The following is a 5486-nucleotide window of genomic DNA, read 5'->3' as shown; positions in this document are numbered from 1 at the left end:
TTATGCATGCATGGCGTGACACAAACTGAGGCATTTTTCTTGTATGATTTTGAGAACGTCCGCTGCTACTCATGGTAGGTATTCGTGATGATCACAGCACCCATACGTGGAGTGCAGCCAAGACATATTTTAGTTGGCTTTTAAAAAATGATTTTTGCAGCACTTTTTCTTGATTCTTATCAAAAGACTGAAACGAAGAAACAAGGTTCTTCCTGTCGTGGCATTGTATCATGACTAAGCCGAAGATAGGGCCTTCATACATCTTATCATACATGGTTTGTATTAATGGACCAAATCAGCAAATGAGGTATTATGCCTGCTCTTGATTTGTATCAACAGATCAAAGTAGAGGGAGGCGAGAACAAGAAAACAAGAGTGGAGAGAGGAGGATAGCTAGCTCCTTGATTTGTATCAACAGATCAAATCAAAGAGAGGCGAGAACCAAAAACCAAGAGAGAGTGGAGGGAGGAGGATAGCTAGCTCCTTGATTTGTATCAACAGATCAAATCAGAGGGCGGCGAAGAGGACGAGAGCATCACCTTATCCAATACCTTTACGCGCACACGACAACTTTCTCCCTGACGCTCCTCCACTAGCCTCTCCTTTCTCCCTAGTATTTGCCCTCCCGTGCTTGTATGTATTTGCCGAGCGCTTGTTTCCGCAGAAGCTCCCACGCGTCGAACACTTGGCATGTAGAAGCCTTCTCAAACCGGCAGCCTGTTAGTGCTCTTCGGCCGAACTCCTCTTCTTCTCTCACGCCAACAATCTGCCTGTGCTCTGCCCAGGCTTTTTCTTCTTCTTTTACTCTGCCGCTGGCCAGGCCATCTACTTATAGAGCAGAGCAAAGGGCGGTTTTTTGAACCACACCATTGGACAGTGTATGAACTGTATTGTTTTCTGCCAGGATGGCAGCAGCTGTGATATGCTCAGACAGGCAGTAGGGAAGCAGGGAATTCCATAGAACTTCTTACAGGTGCCACATGTAGCTGCTCTAACACGCGAGCTCCGCTTCGCTGCGTCGAACAGCTGCTCGACCGGTGCGATGCACTCATGCACGACATCTGCAACAAGAACCTGGAGGAGGCACCAAGAAAATGGAAACAAATGAGTTTCATTGCTAACTATCAAAGCAAGTTTTTGGAAAATGATATAGCAAAAGGAAGAGAAAACAAAACATCCATATTGCAATCAGAGAGAAGAAGTCAGAACAGATGACAATAGGTCCGTTAGAGGGCTCCCTCCCAGCACAAGTAGGACAAAGCAACTTTGCACTTAGATCAAGCATATGGCATGGTCGATACAGACCTACCTCAACAACATTACCCCAGATAGAGGTCAATCCATCCTAAATCATCAAGAAAAAGGACAAAATCATCAGCGAGAAGTATATGAGTATACATAGTTACCGATACATGCAAGCAAGCAGTCAAAAACAACTATATATGGTTTCATAGATCGATTTGATCGCCGCACCTATACCAAAGCAGTAAGCAAGATCCTTCATCCATATCTTGTAGAGGCCACGGTCCTCCATGAAGTATCGCATCAGGTTGTATTACGCCATGCGCCCATGAGGCGTCTAACCATGAAACCTGAAACTGAAGAAAAGCAACATTATTGGCCATATAACTTACAAACTGTATAAACCATATGCTGTTTTCATAGCAACAATGACCCAAACAAGTAATGTGGCTGCAAGCAAACATCAAGATGCTTCTAAAAATACAAAAACAAATATCATGAGCAAGGTCCATGAAGCATCATAGAAACACATGCACGATCCAGTTTCCTCTCCTTAATCTCGTATCAACTTGGCACATAAATCATGAGCTCCTCTAAATTTGCAAGGCAGGCAAATAGCAACTAACCAAATTAATACAATGAGAGAGCAGCATCAATACACTTGTCCATGAAGATTCAGGTTGTGTGCATCCTGGTCTTCTCAACCAACAGCGGGGTTAAGCCCATTCAGCAGCTCCAACCCCATGAGCCTGGACTGCCCCTCTCTGTCGCACGCTGTGACAGCAGATAGCAGCTGGCCTCCATGCCCTTCGACAAATCATTCGCTGCCACGGCCACATCGAACTGCACCCAGATGAGTATCTGCAGTTCCTTCCCGATCGCGACCAAATCCTTTTGTATACATTGTACTATTTGAAGATGATATATGGTCATATAGAGTGTAGTGATGTACTTGCATGGTTCAGGATAATCACAATATTTAGAACACAAGGCAAATAAATACCTGCACGGTTTCCTTTCAACTATGTGGTTGAGCTGGCCTGGTGCATAGAGGTGCGTTGGATCCCTCAATATCATACTTTCAGGTATACAAGTGTCTATAAGGCACCTTCCGCATAAAAAAGAAATGGCAAGCTGTATAAAGAGGACTACATCAGTTACCCTGAAAATTAAAGATGAAGAGATCATAAACCCCTACAAATTGAGTGACCATGTTGAGAATACATAAGAACTAAGTCTTATTACCAGAAGAGTGACTTGACCATGGCTTCCAAAGGAATGTTCGTGCGAGGCAAGAAATCATCCTATTTTATCAAATATGTACATCAGAAAACATGAGAAGATTTTAACTGGGCTGTTTGATCTAACTAATGTTTACTGAAATTGTCAATGATGAAATCAATGCATTTATAGTTCTCTACTGAACAACAATTTAGCACATACGTTAGTTATCATAGCATTGTTGGTTGTGAAACGAGAGTGGGCCTTAACTCCATGAGGGGGCTTGCATCAGTGATCACCTCATCCACCACCCTCCATAGCCAGCAGCAATGTTTCCATCGCCTTGTCTTTGAGCATCAGAGGAGACGTCTCCTTCAACACCTTGATATTACACCCAATCCATCAACGCCTCGCGGTTGAGCGCCGCCGTGAAGGCCTCGACGTTGGCTCCCGAGTGCAAGCTCTCGTCCTACGGAACCCCAACAAAAAGAATGCACCATTCCAATCAAATCCCCGCGTTCCCCCAAGAATCCGAAATGGCAAGAGAGACGAGGGAGGCTCGGGTAGGGCGGGGCACCTCGTCATCCTCGAGGAGCTTCATGACGGGATCCATTGTGCGGGGGTGGGGAATTGGTACATGGAATAGGTTGTGAAGCTCGATCTGGATAGCCCGGATCTTCGGGTTCGTGACATCCTACTGGAACCAGAGAGAAATCAGTGTGAAATAGCGAAGCAAAATTGGATCTTGAAGGCCCTTGAGCACGAGGAAGAAATCATCATTACCAAAATTGGATCCAGCAGGAACGGCGCGTGCGCGGCGTGCAGGTGCAGGTACGAACGAGGACGCTGCCGTGAGCGTCGCCTCGACGGCCGCCTCCACCCCGAAACCCGCCGCCTCTCATTCCCTCACCCTGTTCGCGCTAGGGTTTGGGTTGAACGGGTTGGGCTTCAGCACGACCACCCACTACCCCGCTAGGACCCCATCCGCACGGGGCCAAGGCCAAAGGCATAGAGGACACGCTTGGCCCGTGGATCTAGCGCCGGAGCGGCAGCGGCGGCGCCGGTGCAGGAGCGAGGAGGAGGAAGTAGTGGAGGATGAGGGGCCTGGCACGAAGGAAGTGGAAGTGGCAGCAGCGGCGGGGATGTGGGGGAGACGGATGCGGCGGCTGGGTGACGGAGGAGCCAGGGGAAGGAGCTTGCCGGAGGAGGGTTGCGGTTCGGTGTTCCGATGGTTCGCGAGGTTTTTCTGGGTGGGCACGGTTTTTTGGGGTGAACGTGGTTTTTCCACGAAGAGGGTAGGGCGGGAGCGGAAAAGGGACGGGGCAGAATAAAACGCTAACGATTCATGGATTAGAGATGTTTTAAGCAGTAGATAGATAGATAGATAGAAATATCTTTTCATTTGAAATCTAAATCTGAAATATAAGGAGCTAGTGGAGTATTGTTGGCTTGTTTTCAGAGGTTGGTTAACGGATAAACGTCTTTTAACCTCGCTGGCACTCTTCTATCTATCAAACTCTGGCTCGTTTGGGGCTCCCGTGTTGTGGTACGCATTCTTGTTCTTTTTCCTTTTTACAACATCTGCATCGCAGCTATCCTCGCGTAGGCATGATCGTAGTATAATCGCTGACATATTTCGCTGCTTGTTCGTCTCCCAAGCGCGGAGCGCTGAGTTCAAGGATTTCTACCTATACGAGGACATCGGTTCTTTATTGCGACGTTCGACTGCACAAAAGGTATTATCCATGTTTCATTTCTCAGATCATCATCAAAGCATTAGTCTTTATATAATTGGGAATCACATAGCACGGTCATTCTGAGAGTCTTCGATCATTTGGCATGGTCCCTCGTATGGCTATATAAAGTTTTCCTCTTTTTCATTTTTTTTTACGTGTAATGAGTTGGACATTAACAGCCATCAGATTTTTTATTTATTTTTATATTTAGATGGCACAACCACGTTCCCAACTTGGTAGGCTACCCCTTTCCTGCGTGGCTCAAACTCAAATATATGAACCAACAACTAGTGAAGCGGCTAATCTTGTTATAAAAGAATAATAGATAACGAAAGGCGAGATGGATACTAGCGAGCGTGGGTGGAGATCGGCCTCTAATTTTTTAGCTCACTATTTCCACCCGTTTGCACCCATATGTCAATCTGACAAAGCTCTCACACTGGGCAATAGAATAGTATCAGAAGGTCTTGGTTGGGAGAACATTCTTTTAACTTGAGAGGGGATGGCGAAGGCACTGATTATATTTATGGAGCCACTTATTGCTCCTTAGGTAAATACAGTGTTTCACCCTCCTCGCTGAAATCTTTATTGGAGAGATGGAATCCACAAACGAACACCTTCTTATTTTGATATGGTGAGCGCCCTATAACCCTTTTGGACATGCATTGGGTGGTGGGTTTACCACTGAATGGAGAATTTTATGAGGAGTTTATCCCGCCTCAAGATGAACTGGAATCCTCTCTTTTGTTGTACCTGAAGTGTTTATCACATCTCTTAACAGTATGGACAGACCTAGCAGCGGGCAGCAACAAGGTGTCATTCCAACAGTGGTGTGACTATTTCCATAACGGTCCCGATGGTCCTTTTCATCCAAACGATAGTGAATCCTCACGACTCTATACCGCTGCCTTTTTGGCACTCTGGTTTTGTGGTTTTGTGGTCATTGGAGGAGGATCATGTATTAGACCTGGCACATTGGTGATGGCTTCATGGATGGCATTAGGACGTCGGTTCGCCTTAGCTTAGCCGGCCCTATGCTCTTTGTATTATTCTTTAAGGTTGATTAGTACCCATCCAGCTGGTCCTTCTTATATGAAAAGAGCTTGGCCTGTTCAATATGTCATTGGCTGGATGGGTGCATATCTGAAAGGCATATTTGGCCAAAAAATGAAGAAACCCCATATTCCCGTTTTTAAGCATCGTGCGCGAAAACCAACTATGGTGAACACCATGTTCAGACCTACAAACCACTATAGCCGCAAAGAATCATTTGAATTTTTATGCAGA

The 5486-nt window shown here is 46.0% G+C and overlaps 1 long non-coding RNA gene across 9 annotated transcripts; it reads right to left on the bottom strand.

Moving 5' to 3' along the window:
• Positions 1-231: 231 nt before the first annotated feature.
• Positions 232-3775, bottom strand: LOC133891405 (uncharacterized). Of its 9 annotated transcripts, none has more exons than XR_009904209.1 (9): positions 3247-3775; positions 3041-3160; positions 2686-2932; positions 2488-2546; positions 2246-2376; positions 1902-2150; positions 1474-1598; positions 1306-1345; positions 232-1074 (listed from the first exon to the last, which is right to left on the bottom strand). It is a non-coding gene; the product is annotated as an uncharacterized LOC133891405 (long non-coding RNA). The 9 variants fall into 9 exon arrangements; XR_009904206.1 differs by having other exon boundaries at positions 1310-1345; XR_009904210.1 differs by lacking the exon at positions 1306-1345.
• Positions 3776-5486: the final 1711 nt, after the last annotated feature.

Source organism: Phragmites australis, chromosome 14 (genome assembly GCF_958298935.1).
Source record: "Phragmites australis chromosome 14, lpPhrAust1.1, whole genome shotgun sequence".
Taxonomy (NCBI): domain Eukaryota; kingdom Viridiplantae; phylum Streptophyta; class Magnoliopsida; order Poales; family Poaceae; genus Phragmites; species Phragmites australis.
The sequence above is the reverse complement of the archived record's forward strand: the minus strand, read 5'-3'. Positions and strand labels throughout refer to the sequence as shown.